Consider the following 16,578-nt stretch of genomic DNA (forward strand, 5'->3'; position numbering starts at 1 on the left):
AGCTCTGCCCACCAGAGCAACACCCAGCTCTACCCACCACCAGTCCCTCCCATCAGGAAACTTACACAAGCCTCTTAGATAGCCTCATCCACCAGAGGGCAGACAGCAGAAGCAAGAAGAACTACAATCTTGCAGCCTGTGGAACAAAAACCACATTCACAGAAAGATAGACAAGATGAAAAGGCAGAGGGCTATGTACCAGATGAAGGAACAAGATAAAACCCCAGAAAAACTAAATGAGGTGGAGATAGGCGATCTTCCAGAAAAAGAATTCAGAATAATGATAGTGAAGATGATCCAGGACCTCGGAAAAAGAATGGAGGCAAAGATCGAGAAGATGCAAGAAATGTTTAACAAAGACCTAGAAGAATTAAAGAACAAACAGAGATGAAAAATACAATAACTGAAATGAAAACTACACTAGAAGGAATCAATAGCAGAATAACTGAGGCAGAAGAACGGATAAGTGACCTGGAAGACAGAATGGTGGAATTCACTGCTGTGGAACAGAATAAAGAAAAAAGAATGAAAAGAAATGAAGACAGCCTAAGAGACCTCTGGGACAACATGAAACGCAACAACATTCGCATTATAGGGGTCCCAGAAGGAGAAGAGAGAGAGAGGACCAGAGAAAATATTTGAAGAGATTATAGTCAAAAACTTCCCTAACACGGGAAAGGAAATAGCCACCCAAGTCCAGGAAGCGCAGCGAGTCCCATACAGGATAAACACAAGGAGAAACATGCCGAGACACATAATCAAATTGGCAAAAATTAAAGACAAAGAAAATTTATTGAAAGCAGCAAGGGAAAAACAACAAATAACATACAAGGAAACTCCCATGAGGTTAACAGCTGATTTCTCAGCAGAAACTCTACAAGCCAGAGGGAGTGTCATGATATACTTAAAGTGATGAAAGGGAAGAACCTACAACCAAGATGACTCTAGCCAGCAAGGATCTCATTCAGATTCGATGGAGAAATCAAAAGCTTTACAGACAAGCAAAAGCTAAGAGAATTCAGCACCACCAAACCAGCTCTACAACAAATGCTAAAGGAACTTCTCTAAGTGGGAAACACAAGAGAAGAAAAGAACCTACAAAAACAAACCCCCAAAAAAAGAAAAAGAAAAAAAAAACCCCAAAAAAACCAAAACAAATACAATTAAGAAAATGGTCATAGGAACATACATATCGATAATTACCTTAAACGTGAATGGATTAAATGCTCCAACCAAAAGACACAGGCTTGCTGAATGGATACAAAAATAAGACCCATATATATGCTGTCTACAAGAGACCCACTTCAGACCTAGGGACACATACAGACTGAAAGTAAGGGGATGGAAAAAGATATTCCATGCAAATGGAAATCAAAAGAAAGCTGGAGTAGCAATACTCATATCAGATAAAATAAACCTTAAAATAAAGAATGTTACAAGGACAAGGAAGGACACTACATAATGATCGAGGGATCAATCCAAGAAGAAGGTATAACAATTATAAATATATATGCACCCAACAGGAGCACCTCAATACATAAGGCAACTGCTAACAGCTATAAAAGAGGAAATCGACAGTATCACAATAATAGTGGGGGACTTTAACACCTCACTTACACCAATGGACAGATCATCCAAACAGAAAATTAATAAGGAAACAGAAGCTTTAAATGACACAATAGACCAGATAGATTTAATTGATATTTATAGGACAATCCATCCAAAAACAGCAGATTACACTTTCTTCTCAAGTGCGCATGGAACATTCTCCAGGATAGATCACATCTTGGGTCACAAATCAAGCCTCAGTAAATTTAAGAAAATTGAAATCATATCAAGCATCTTTTCTGACCACAACACTATGAGATTAGAAATGAATTACAGGGAAAAAAACTTAAAAAACACAAACACATGGAGGCTAAACAATACGTTACTAAATCACCAAGAGGTCACTGAAGAAATCAAAGAGGAAATCAAAAAATACCTAGAGACAAATGACAATGAAAACACGATGATCCAAAACCTATGGGATGCAGCAAAAGGAGTTCTAAGAGGGAAGTTTATAGCTTTACAAGCCTACCTCAAGAAACTAGAAAAATCTCAAACAATCTAACCTTACACCTAAAGGAACTAGAGAAAGAAGAACAAACAAAACCCAAAGTTAGCAGAAGGAAAGAAATCATAACGATCAGAGCAGAAATAAATGAAATAGAAACAAAGAAAACAATAGCAAAGATCAATAAAACTAAAAGCTGGTTCTTTGAGAAGATAAATAAAATTGATAAACCATTAGCTAGACTTGTCAAGAAAAAGAGGGAGAGGACTCAAATCAATAAAATTAGAAAAGAAAAAGGAGAAGTTACAAGAGACACCGCAGAAATACAAAGCATCCTAAGAGACTATACTACAAGCAACTCTATGCCAATAAAATGGACAACCTGGAAGAAATGGACAAATTCTTAGAAAGGTATAACCTTCCAAGACTAAACCAGGAAGAAATAGAAAATATGAACAGAACAATCACAAATAATGAAATTGAAACTGTGATTAAAAATCTTCCAACAAACAAAAGTCCAGGACCAGATGGCTTCACAGGTGAATTCTATCAAACATTTAGAGAAGAGCTAACACCCATCCTTCTCAAACTCTACCAAAAAATTGTAGAGGAAGGAACACTCCCAAACTCATTCTATGAGGCCACCATCACCCTGATACGAAAACCAGACAAAGATACTACATAAAAAGAAAATTACAGACCAATATCACTCATGAATATAGATGCAAAAATCCTCAACAAAATACTAGCAAACAGAATCCAACAACACATTAGGAGGATCATACACCATGATCAAGTGGGATTTATCCCAGGGATGCAAGCATTCTTCAATATACGCAAATCAGTCAATGTGATACACCATATTAACAAATTGAAAAGGAAAAACCATATGATCATCTCAATAGATGCAGAAAAAGCTTTTGACAAAATTCAACACCCATTTATGACAAAAACTCTCCAGAAAGTTGGCATACAGGGAACCTACCTCAACATAATAAAGGCCATATACGACAAACCCACAGCAAACATCATTCTCAATGGTGAAAAACTGAAAGCATTTCCTCTAAGATCAGGAACAAGACAAGGATGTCCACTCTCACCACTATTATTCAACACAGTTTTGGAAGTCCTAGCCACGGCAATCAGAGAAGAAAAAGAAATAAAAGGAATACAAGTTGGAAAAGAAGAAGTAAAACTGTCACTGTTTGCAGATGACATGATACTATACATAGAGAATCCTAAAGATGCCACCAGAAAACTACTAGAGCTAATCAATGAATTTAGTAAAGTTGCAGGATACAAAATTAATGCACAGAAATCTCTTGCATTCCTATACACTAATGATGAAAAATCTGAAAGGGAAATTATGGAGACACTCCCATTTACCATTGCAACAAAAAGAATAAAATACCTAGGAATAAACCTACCTAGGGAGACAAAAGACCTGTATGCAGAAAACTATAAGACACTGATGAAAGAAATTAAAGATGACACAGATGGAGAGATATACCATGTTCTTGGATTGGAAGAATCAATTCTGTGAAAATGACTATACTACCCACAGCAACCTACAGATTCAATGCAATCCCTATCAAATTACCAATGGCACTTTTTACGGAACTAGAACGAAGAATCTTAAAATTTGTATGGAGACACAAAAGACCCCGAATAGCCAAAGCAGTCTTGAAGGAAAAAAACGGAGCTGGAGGAATCAGACTCCCTGACTTCAGAGTATACTACAAAGCTACAGTAGTCAAGGCAATATTGTACTGGCACAGAAACAGAAATATAGATCAATGGAACAGGATAGAAAGCCCAGAGATAAACCCATGCACCTATGGTCAACTAATCTATGACAAAGGAGGCAAGGATATACAATGGAGAAAAGACAGTCTCTTCAATAAGTGGTGCTGGGAAAACTGGACAGCTATATGTAAAAGAATGAAATTAGAACATTTCCTAACACCATACACAAAAATAAGCTCAAAATGGATTCGAGACCTAAATGTAAGACTGGACACTATCAAACTCTTAGAGGAAAACATAGGAAGAACACTCTATGACATAAAGCACAGCAAGATCTTTTTTGATCCACCTCCTAGAGTAATGGAAATAAAAACAAAAATAAACAAATGGGACCTAATGAAACTTCAAAGCTTTTGCACAGCAAAGGAAACCATAAACAAGACGAAAAGACAACCCTCAGAATGGGAGAAAATATTTGCAAACAAATCAACAGACAAAGGATTAATCTCCAAAATATATAAACAGCTCATGCAGCTCAATATTAAAGAAACAAACAACCCAATCAAAAAGTGGGCAGAAGACCTAAATAGACATGTCTCCAAAGAAGACATACAGATGTCCAAGAAACACATGAAAAGCTGCTCAACATCACTAATTATTAGAGAAATGCAAATCAAAACTACAATGAGGTATCACCTCACACCAGTTAGAATGGGCATCATCAGAAAATCTACAAACAACAAATGCTGGAGAGGGTGTGGAGAAAAGGGAACCCTCTTGCACTGTTGGTGGGAATGTAAATTGATACAGCCACTATGGAGACCAGTATGGAGGTTCCTTAAAAAACTAAAAATAGCATTACCATATGATCCAGCAATCCCACTACTGGGCATATGCCCAGAGAAAACCATTATTCAAAAAGACACATGCACCCCAATGTTCATTGCAGCACTATTTACAGTAGCCAGGTCATGGAAGCAACCTAAATGCCCATTGACAGACGAACGGATTAAGAAGATGTGGTACATATATACAATGGAATATTACTCAGCCATAAAAAGGAACGAAATTGGGTCATTTGTTGAGACGTGGATGGATCTAGAGACTGTCATACAGAGTGAAGTAAGTCAGAAAGAGAAAAACAAATATCGTATATTAACGCATGTATGTGGCACCTAGAAAAACGGTACAGATGAACCGGTTTGCAGGGCAGAATTTGAGACACAGATGTAGAGAACAAACGTATGGACATCAAGGGGGGAAAGCCGCGGTGGGTTGGGGTTGGTGGTGTGATGAATTGGGCGATTTGGATTGAGATGTATACACTGATGTGTATAAAATTGAGACTAATAAGAACCTGCTGTATAAAAAAATAAATAAAATTCAAAAAAAAGATTAATTAATTAATTATTTTATTTCTTTTTGGCTGCGTTGGGTCTTTGTTGTGGCGCCCGAGATCTTCGTTGAGGCACGTGGGATCTTTCATTGTGGCACGTGGGCTCTTCGTTGTGGTGTGCGGGCTTCTCTCTAGTTGTGGCATGTGGGATTCTCTCTAGTTGTGGTGTGTGGGCTCTCTAGTTGTGGTGCATGGCTTCCAGAGCGCATGGGCTCTGTAGTTTGCGGCACGCGTGCTCTAGATGAGGCACAAGAGCTCAGTAGTTGTGGCGTGTGGGCTTAGTTGCCCCGCGGCATGTGGGAACTTAGTTTCCTCACCAGGGATAGAACACACATCCCCTGCGTTGGAAGGTGGATTCTTTACCACTGGACCACCGTGGGAGTCCCTAGTCACATCTTTAGAATCCCTTTTGCCATGTAAATGGTTCCAGGGATTAGGTCGTGGACATCTTTGAGGGGGGCCATTATTCTGTCTACCACAGAATATTATGTTTTTACTTTTTATTTTTGTGTCTATTTTATAATTTTATATAATGTGTATGTGTTACCTAAAATGTGTAAGTTAAAACTAGAAAAATGTTATAGTTTAATGTCAAGTGACATGAAATGTGGTTATTTATAAACTTTACCTGGCTCCATGTGAAGCTTGAGCTTCGCATCCAGTTATTTTCTTACTTTTTATTTATATTAAATCATAAAATTCAAATTCACAGTATGTTGCTAGAAATGGCAGCAAGTGTTTGGTAGCTGGGTCAGAGACTTTTGTATATTGGATTGAACAAGGACCCATGAATTGAAAAGTCATTTCTTCCATTTATTGTCTCCCCCAGCCGCTAAGGGGATGAAGTATCAGACTCAAATTCTGTAATGATGAATGTTTCACCTTAGGAGAGTGGGTCTCACTGGGGGCAGTACCACCAAGGGTATGCTTTGAAAACACGTGGGGCTATTTTTGTTGTTACAGTGATTGACAGGAATCCCCTGGCAGGAATCTCCTGGCAGGAATCTCCTGGCAGGAATCTCCTGGCAGTTAGAGGGCAGGGGCCAAGAATGTCATATGTTCTTCAATGCACGTGACATTCACAGGGATGAACTTTTCTACACCTTACATAATTTTCAAATGTCGCTCTAGCCAGTCGTGTGTATCAGAAACCTATCTGTGATTGTCTCAGCCTAAGCCTAACCTCATTTTACATGTAAAGTCAAAGTACTTTTTTCTTTTTCTAAAATTTACTTTTAAAAATATGAGATGCTTCCACAAATGTGCATGTCATTCTGGTTCAGGGGCCATGCTAATCTTCTCTGTATAATTCCAATTTTAGTATATTGCTGCTGAAGCGAGCATAACTCAAAGTATTTTCTGAACAGTTTTAATATCCTGGAATTTTCCAGGAACGGAACTACTGTGTAAATTGAAAGGAGTGTGTGTTGTTTTGTTTGGAATGTTACCAAGAATGGTTTAATGTTTTAGAAAATCACACCAATGACATCAATGCCATTTATGGGCTGTGCTGGATATCTTCCATTTGCCCTTCGAGATTCACTCCGCCCTCTCTACCTCCCCTGGCCCTGGGAAGGGATTGTATCAACAGGTTTCCTAGCCCTCTAGCTTCTGGGTGGGTTCACTCATTGGAAAGCATGAGCAGGAGATCTGGAAGGTAAAAGGAGAGCGAGGTATGCTACTTGAAATGACCGTCAGGAACTAGGTGTTATCTGATCCATGGAAACATAAAGTTGGATGTGACAGCGGTATTCTGTTTGAAAATGATAACGTTATATATACGATTGAGTCCAAGCTAGTCAGAAGGCACAAGTAAACTGCCTGAAGAGGTGTTTTCAACTCCTACGGTACTTGCTCCTACCGATTTACTTCTCACTTAATCCACATTTATGGCTTCCCAGAGAGTTCTCTATGACTGGTTAACAGAGAAAAAGCACAGGCCTGGATTTTGCACAGTTTGCTGGAACCAGCTAAAGGCAGGAGGTAGCTGCATTCTAGCCTCTATTTTACCACTGAAAAATAGTGGTAAAAGAAAATATTCTAGGGACAAAACTTTGGGCAGTACATCTTATTGTTCACTTCATGTGGAAGGAGAGATGGCCTCTTTTCTCTCTGGGTATAATATTATTGGGAGATACAATCTGACACAGCCCAGAGTGTCCCTGCTTGTTCTTGTTTTATATGCCAAGAATGCAAGGCCCTGACCACTTTACCTGGCTCATTTCTCGGGGCTGTGTTTGCAGGGAGCTGTCTTGAGGGATGAGGTGATATTTCCTTCTGGGATAAAGAGCAGGCTTGCTGTAAAAGATGTGAATTTCCCAAGGCCAATATCCTTCGGCTGCGATGCAGACGTGCATTGTGTACACCTGGCCCCTCTGCACGGCCCCCTGTTGGACCTGGGGGTGTGGGGAAGCCACAGAAATATGCTGATGGTGCTCGCACTGCTTACTGTGCTGCTGGCGTCCAGGACATAGTAACAGGCTAACTTGTGAGCTTGTAAGTAGGAGAAAATCCCATACGCTGACAAATATCTGTTACACACTTTGAGGTTGGTTTTACAAGCCTTTTGCATATTACATGACTTGAACCTGATTTCACATTGAGGGGTGCAACTCAGAGTTCTTCCTCTGTAGTTTTGGTCCCTTAAGGAAAAATATTGCCACTTTTATGTTTGAATGGCTTATTTTTTTTCTCTATTCAGGCAAAACTCCCCTGGCAGAAGTGTCACTGCATATCTGTTGGAAAAAACAGGTAAATTTTAATGACTTCATGAAACTATTTGACAAAGTTTCATAGCAAACAATACTAAGGACTAGGGGTGGGTAACATTACATGCTCCTATTCCAGTTGTTTGTAATTCTATTTTGCCCCTTTCCTTTCCATAGTAAGTTTTAATCTTCTTAGAACTGTCCTTATTTCTCACAGTTCTAAATAATGGAATTTCATCATTTAGTCTGAAAAACCACAGGCCCTTCCTAATTGCTGGTGTAAGAAATCCCAGCAACAGAATGAGAAGATGATATTCTGGTTTCTTAAAATGTCCTTGATAATGTTATTTCTAACAAAGGGGACTTGTAAGACATCTGGAACTGAGAACTTATGGCTTGTTCTGTGAATGTAACCTTGGCCTTAAAAAGCCTGTAATTCTTTTTGTTTCTATTATTTAGTAATATGTTTCCCTGGTAATGATATTTAAATCGGCATCTCCATGGCCTAAAAGCTATGAATACCTATGATTTGTCTTTTTAATATTTATTTTATTTATTTATTTTCCTTATGTTTTTGGCTGCGTCGGGTCTTAGTTGTGGCACACCGGATCTTTTTGTTACCGCGCAGTCTCTTCGTTGCAGTGCGCGGTCTTCTCTCTAGTTGTGGCGTGCAGGTTTTCTCTGTCTAGTGGCGAACGGGCTCCAGGGCGCATGGGCTCTATAGTTTGCGACACGCGGGCTCTCCCGTTGAGGCGTGCGACCTCAATAGTTGTGGCGCGCGGGCTTAGTTGCCCCGCGGCATGTGGGATCTTAGTTCTCCGGCCAGGGATCGAACCCACGTCCCTTGCGTTGGAAGGCGGATTCTTTACCACTGAACTACCAGGGAAGTCCCTTATGAGTTGTCTTTCATAGCCAAGTGAAATGAAAATTTATGTACACACAAAAACTTGTATGCAAATGTTTATAGAATCTTTATCAAAAACTGGAAACAACCAGATGTCCTTCAACAGGTGAGTGGATAAACAAACTGGTACATGCATACAATGGAATACTAGTCAGTCATAAGAAGGAAAGATCTATTGATTCACTCAATAACATGAATGAATCATTTTTTCAAGTAGTAAAATATGCATAACATAAGCATGGACGAATCTTAAATGCATTTTGCCAAGCGAAAAAAGCCAGACCCCAAAGACTCAAAAGTATTGTATGATTCTATTCATATGGCATTTTGAAAAAGGCAAGACTAAAGATATGTGTATTAGTTTCCTATTGCTGCTATTAAAAATTACCACAAGTTTATTCTCTTACAATTCTGGAGGCCAGAAATCTGAAATCAGTTTAACTAGGCCAAATAAAGTCAAGGTAGGGCTGGTTTCTTCTTGAACCTCTAGGGGAGAATTTATTTTCCATGACTTTTCTACCTTCTGGAGGCCACCTGTATTCCTTAGCTTGTGACTCCTTCCTCACATCACTCCAACCTCTTGCTTCCATCCTCATGTCTCGTACTACTTCCTTTGACTTTCTTGCTGCCCTCTTTAAGGACCCTTGTGATTACATTTAGGACCCACCTGGATAATCACATCTGCAAAATCCCCTTTGCCATATGATATAATATTCAACCGTTGTGGGGATTAGGACATGGCTATCTTTCCATATCACTATTTAGTTTACAACAGGACTAGGAAAGCAGATCAGTGGCTGCCAGGGATTGGGGGAGAGGGAAGGATTGAGTATGTAATGGGCTGCACAAGGGGTAGTGGATACATGACTCTACAATTGTCAAAACCTGTAGAATGGTACGCCACCAAGAATGAACTTTACTGTATGCAAATTTTTAAAAATCACTTTGGTTGTTAATGATCTCAGAGTGTGACAAAATAATTTAATTTTATTAAAAATGTATGACAACTTCACTAAAGAGGGTAGGGGGAAAAGTTGCTAAGAAACTGAAAAACAGTGTTTTCAAGCTCACGGATACAGAGGACAGACTGGTGGTTCCCAGAGGCGAGGGGTGAGGGAGGAGTGGGTGAAATGGGTGAAGGGGGTCAAAAGGTATAAACTTCCAGTTACAAATAAACAAGTCATGGAGATATAATGTACAGCATGGTGACATTTTTTTAAATTTCAAATTCTAGTAATGTATTTTCATCTTCGATTTCTTTTAATTTGCATTTGTTTTATATATTTCCACTTCATTTACATGAATCTTTTTGTTTCATTTTGTGCTTCATTTAATAATAGTTAATACTACTATATTGCATATTTGAAAGTTGCTAAGAGAGTAGATCTTAAAAGTTCTCATAACAAGAAAAAAATCTGTAACTTTGTATGGTGATGGATGTTAACTAGACTTATTGTGGGAATCATTTTGTAATATATACATATATCGAGTCATTATGTTATATACCTGAAACTAGTATAATGCTCTTTGTCTATTATACCCCAGTATATTAAAAAAAAAAAGAAAGAAAAGAAAGCCTGTGTTTTGACTAGGTAATGTAAGGCTACCAACAAAAAGAACTGTACATAAATACTGTACTCTAGTTGGTAAATAGATACAGAAATATAGGTATGTCTGTATATGTAGGGTGGTATACTTAGATATATTTCCAGCTCTGACTGCTGAAATGGCCTAGAAACAGTGGCACTCCAGCAGCAGTAAGCACACCTAGCATCCAAATCTTTGTTTCTAAATACCTTTCTCCCATAAATGGAATCAGGGCTCCTTGAAGAAATGGCTAATTCTAGCACTGGGGCAGGAAGATACAAGATGAGTACAGAATATCTTGTGGGACCAGAGGAAAAAAAACAATAGGCGCCTACACTTGGCCTTTCTAGACCCCTGCTATGAATCATATGCTGTGATGTATATTCTGACTTTCATACTCTTGCTATAGTGTGTCCTTTCCCTGTAATAAACTGTACATTTGTAAGTTTTGTCATTTTGGGTCCTGTGAGTCTTCTTTAGTAATTGAACCCTGTTTAAGTGCCACTGTTAGTGCAGTTGTATCCATGTATTCAATTTTTGTAAAGGTTGCATGGGCACTGAGGGGGAAAAAAAGGTATATTGTCTAGTATACATGTTTCTTTCCAGGGAGCTATTAAATAGCAAGACTTATTAATGATATTATTATTTTTTATTGAAGTATAGTTGATTTATAATATTGTGTTAGTTTCAGGTGTACAACAAAGTGACTCAGTTATTTTTTTTTCTGATTGTATTCCGTTATAAGTTATTACAAGGTATGGAATATGATTCCCTGTGCTATACAGTAAATCCTTGTTGTTTAGCTATTTTATGTATAGTAGTTTGTATCTGTTAATCTCATACCCCTATTTTGTCCCTCCCTCCCTCCCTCTCCCCTTTGGTAACCATAAGTTTGTTTTCTATGTCTGTGAGTCTGTTTCTGTTTTGTATATAGATTCATTTGTATTATTTTTAGATTCCACATATAAGTGATATCATATAGTGTTTGTCTTTTTCTGTCTGACTTACTCCACTGAATACAATATTCTCTAGGTACATCCATGTTGCTGCAAGTGGCAATATTTCATTCTTTTTTATGGCTGAGTTATATTCCATTGTCTATAAATACCACATCTTCTTAATCCAGTTGTCTGTTGGTGGGCACTTGGGTTGTTTCCATGTCTTGTATATTATAAATTGTGCTGCTGTGAACATTGGGGTGCATGTATCTTTTTGACTTAGAGTTTTCATTTTTTCCAGATATATACTCAGGAGTGGGATTGCTGGATCATATGGTAGCTCTATTTTTAGTTTTTTTAAGGAAACTCCATACTATTTTCTGTAGTGACTGCACCAGTTTACATTCCCACCAACAGTGTAGGAGGGTTCCTTTTTCTCTACACCCTCTCCAGCATTTATTATTTGTAGACTTTTTGATGATGGCTATTCTGACTGGTGTGAGGTGGTACCTCATTGTAGTTTTGATTTGCATTTCTCTAATGATTAGCGATGTTGAGCATCTTTTCATGTGCCCATTGGCCATCTCTATGTCTTTTTTGGAGAAATGTCTATTTAGGTCTTCTGCCCATTTTTTGATTGGGTTGATTTTTTTTTGATATTGAGATGTATGAGCTGTTTGTATATTTTAGATAGTTACCCCTTGTCAGATGCATTGTTTGCAAATATTTTCTCCCATTCCACAGGTTGCCTTTTCATTTTGTTGATGGTTTCCTTTGCTGTGCTAAAGCTTTTAAGTTTGATTAGGTCCCATTTGTTTATTTTTGCTTTTATTTCTTTTGCCTTGGGAGACAGATCTAAAAAAATACTGCTGTGATTTATGTCAGAGAATGTTTTGCCTATGTTCTCTTCTAGAAGTTTTGTGGAGTCATGTCTTATAGGTAGGTTTTTTTTTTAAAATAAATTTATTTTATTTATTTATTTTTGGCTGTGTTGGGTCTTTGTTGCTGCATGTGGGCTTTCTCTACTTGCAGCGAGTGGGGGCTACTCTTTGTTGGGGTGTGCAGGCTTCTCATTGCAGTGGCTTCTCTTGTTGCGAAGCACAGGCTCTAGGCGTGCGGGCTTCAGTAGTTGTGGCGCATGGGCTCAGTAGTTGTGGCTTGCAGGCTTAGTAGTTGTGGCTCACGGGCTTAGTTGCTCCGTGGCATGTGGGATCTTCCTGGGCCAGGGCTTGAACCTGTGTCCCCTGCATTGGCAGGCGGATTCTTAACCACTGCGCCACTAGGGAAACCCTTATATGTAGGTCTTTAAACCATTTTGAGTTTATATTTGTATATGGTATGAGGGAGTGCTCTAATTTCATTATTTACATGTAGCTGTCCAGCTTTCCCAACACCATTTGTTGAAGAGACTGTCTTTTCTCCATTGTATAGTCTTGCCTTCTTTGTCATAGATTAATTGACTGTAGGTGTGTAGGTTTATTTCTGGGCTCCCTATTCTATTCCATTGATTTACACGTCTGTTTTTGTTCCAAAACCACACTGTTTGATTACTGTAGCTTTGTAATATAGTCTGAAGTCTGGGAGGGTTATCCCTCCAGCTGTGTTCTTTTTCCTCAGGATTGCTTTGGCAATTCTGGGCCTTTTGTGGTTCTGTATAAATTTTAGGATTGTTTGTTCTAGTTCTGTGAAAAATGTCATGGGTATTTTGATAGGGATTGCATTAAATCTGTTAATTGCTTGGGGTAGTATGGCCATTTTAACAGTATTAATTCTTCCAATCCAAGAGCATGGGATATCTTTCCATTTCTTTGAATCACCTTCAATTTCCTTTATTAGTGTTTTATAGTTTTCAGTGTATAGGTCTTTCACCTCCTTGGTTAAGTTTATTCCTAGGTATTTTATTTTTTTGATGTGATTTTAAATGGGATTGTTTTTTACTTTCTCTTTGACATTTAATTATTAGTGTAAAGAAATGCAGCAGGTTTCTGTGTATTAATTTTGTGTCCTGCTGTCTTGCTGAATTCATTTATTAGTTCTAATAAATTTTGTGTGGAGACTTTAGGGTTCTCTCTGTGTATAGAGTATCATGAAATCTGCAAATAATGATAGTTTTACCTCTTCCCTTCCAATTTGGATAGGTTTAGTTTCTTTTTCTTGTCCTATTGTTGTGGCTAGGACTTCCAATACTATGTTGAATAGAAGCGGTAAGAGTGGGCATCCTTGTCTTGTTCCTGAACTTAGCAGGAAGGCTTTCAGCTTTTCACCATTGATTATTATGTTGGCTGTGGATTTGTCGTAAATGGCTTTTTTTATGTTGAGCTATGTTCCCTCTATACCCATTTTGGTGAGAGTTTTTATCATGAATGGATGCTGAATTTTGTCAAATGCTTTTTCTGCATCTATTGAGCTGATTATGTGGTTTTTGTCTTTCTTTTTGTTAATGTGCTGTATCACATTGACTGAGTTGCATATGTTGAACCATCCTTGTGATCCTGGAATGAATCCAACTTGATCATGGTGTGTGATTTTTTTTTTAAGAAGTTGAATATTTTATTATTAAACTGTTTCTTATTTTCCTGCAAGGCTGTTGCTTCACTGTATAAAAATAGCACCAGCAAACACAGTATATTGCAAAATTAAGATAGTAATGTTCTTCACTGGACACTATACAACTAACAAACTTTTCTCCACTGTCATTTCTTTCCAGTGGCAAGTTCATTGAGTATTTTGACCCAATTCCAGGGATGGCTGTAAGCAAGTTACAATATTATATAAGGTTAAAATAGCAATGTTATCCTTGAATTACATAATTTTTATAACTAGTTTTACCACAGATAATTTCAGGAATTCTGAGTATTATAACTGGAGACTAGCCTAAAAATCACAGGGTGTTGTGAAAAAGATGCATAGTGTTTATCTGAAATCATTAGGAAGTTAAGGGGTATTTTCTTCAGGCAACATTGTTTCAAGTAGTTTCTTTTGCTAAAAGTTGCTTTTTAAAAATCTATCCACCACTAATTTAAGACAACTATGCTAGATTAAGTTGTTTCAAACTAGTTTATTTAGGGGTTCCATTTTCACTCCTCAATAGATTTTATGTATTTCTCATATGCTTCTTCACTCATTAGTTCATCTAGTTCTGAAGGGTTGCTGAGTGTCATCTTGATCAGCCAACCATCTTCATAACAGGATTTGTTGACAAGTCCTGGATTTTCTGCTAGACCTTCATTAATTTCAGTTACTTCTCCTGATAGAGGAGAATAGAGTTCACTAGCAGCTTTCACACTTTCCAAAGCACCAAATTCCTCTTGTTTGTTCAATTTTGTCCCAACTTCAGGCAGACTACAGTAAACAACATCTCCCAAAGCTTCCTGTGCAAAATTGCTGATTCCCACTGTTCCAACACCGTTTTCTGTTGTTACCCATTCATGTTTGTCTGTGAATTTACGACCGGACAGCAGAGCGGGGCCGGTGCGCAGCGCTCGTACGGCGCCCGCCCGCAGTCCCCAGGGCCGCGGCGGGCAGAGCGCGTTGGGCGCAGAGACGGCGCGCAGGCTGCAGATCGCGGCCCGCACGCTGCACGCCACTTGCAGCGCCATGTTCCCAGGGGTGCAAAGGGTCTCCGCCTGTGTGATCCTTTTTATGTATTGTTGGATTCGTTTTGCTAATATTTGTGAGGAGTTTTGCATCTGTATTCATCAAAGATATTGGCCTGTAATTTTCTTTTTTTGTAGTGTCTTTGGTTTTGGTATCAGGGTAATAGTATCTTCATAGAATGAATTTGGGAGTGTTCCCTCCTCTTCAATTTTTTGGACTAGTTTAAGAAGGATAGGTATAAGTCATTCTTTGTATGTTTGGTAGAATTCTTCAATGAAGCTGTCTGGTCCTGGACTTTTATTTGCAGGGTATTAATCATAGTGTTAAGCGTTTTTCTATCCTTCTATGTATAAATTTCTTTATAAATTTCAATGTCTTTTTTTAATGTCAAACTCTACTAATGTAAGTATTTTCATATTTGATTTCTCTTAATTTGTATTTGTTTTATATGTTTCCTCTTCCTTTACATTAATCTTTTTGTTTCATTTTGTGCTTCATTTAAATAATATAAAATTGAATTTTAATCCAATTTGTGAATCTTAATTTTTAATAAGGGAGTAGATTCCATTTTTATTTATCATGATCACTAATACATTTGTTTTATTATTCATGTCATATTTTTCTATGCTATTTTAATGTTTCCTTATTTTTTATGTGCGTTATGATTTTTAAATTTATTTTTCTCTTTTGAGTATTTGATTTTATCTTCTTTGTTTCTTTGGAAGGCCTACATATTCCTTTTGATGCTGGTAACTATGACTTCTTTTTTTTTTTTAGCCACACTGCACAGCTGTGGGATCTTAGTTCCCCGACCAGGGAGTGAACCCCAGCCCTTGGCAGTGAGAGCATGGAGTTCTAACCGCTGGACCACCAGGGAGTTCCCTGGTAACTATGACTTTTAAGTTTTTCAAAAGCATTCTGTGGGTCTGTGGAAGGTCACATACATAGTATTTTATTTTATTTTTATAATTTATTTTATTTTTATTTATTTTTGGCTGTGTTGGGTCTTCGTTGCTGTGCATGGGGCTTTCTCTAGTTGCGGTGAGTGGGGGCTACTCTTCGTTGCAGTGCACGGGCTACTCATTGCGGTGGCTTCTCTTGTTGCGGAGCACGGGCTCTAGGTGTGCGGGCTTCAGTAGTTGTGGCTCGCGGGGTCTAGAGCGTAAGCTCAGTAGTTGTGACGCATGGGCTTAGATGCTCCGCGGCATGTGGGATCTTCCCAGACCAGGGCTCGAACCCGTGTCCCCTGCATTGGCAGGTGGATTCTTAACCACTGCGCCACCAGGGAAGCCCCATAGTATTTTAGTAGCAAGAAAGTTGTCCGTTACTGTTAGGGTCACTTCAGAAGGACTCTGGAGGCAACTTAAAGAAGTTCCCACTAGCCACAGTTGGGATAATTTGAACATCAATAAAAATAACTGCATTGGGGAATTCCCTGGCGGTCCAGTGATTAGGACTGCAAGCTTTCACTGCTGGGCCCAAGTTCAATCCCTGGTCAGGGAACTAAGATCCCGCAAGCCGCACAGCGCAGCCCCCCCCCAAAAAAAATTGCAGTGGGTCGAAACACATTGAATATGTTTGAATCATGAGTTTATAATACTACCAAACAAACTTATTTTTTGCCTTAAAAAAAAACCTGATTAAGG

General features: G+C 38.4%; 1 pseudogene across 1 annotated transcript; it reads right to left on the reverse strand.

The window, feature by feature from the left end:
• Window positions 1-14,369: 14,369 nt before the first annotated feature.
• On the reverse strand, window positions 14,370-16,064 carry LOC309652951 (glycine cleavage system H protein, mitochondrial pseudogene; annotated as a pseudogene). Its single transcript has one exon. The product of its transcript is annotated as a glycine cleavage system H protein, mitochondrial pseudogene (transcript).
• Window positions 16,065-16,578: the final 514 nt, after the last annotated feature.

The sequence above is a fragment of the Balaenoptera physalus genome, assembly GCF_965194825.1.
Source record: "Balaenoptera physalus genome assembly, chromosome: X".
In the NCBI taxonomy this organism is placed as follows: domain Eukaryota; kingdom Metazoa; phylum Chordata; class Mammalia; order Artiodactyla; family Balaenopteridae; genus Balaenoptera; species Balaenoptera physalus.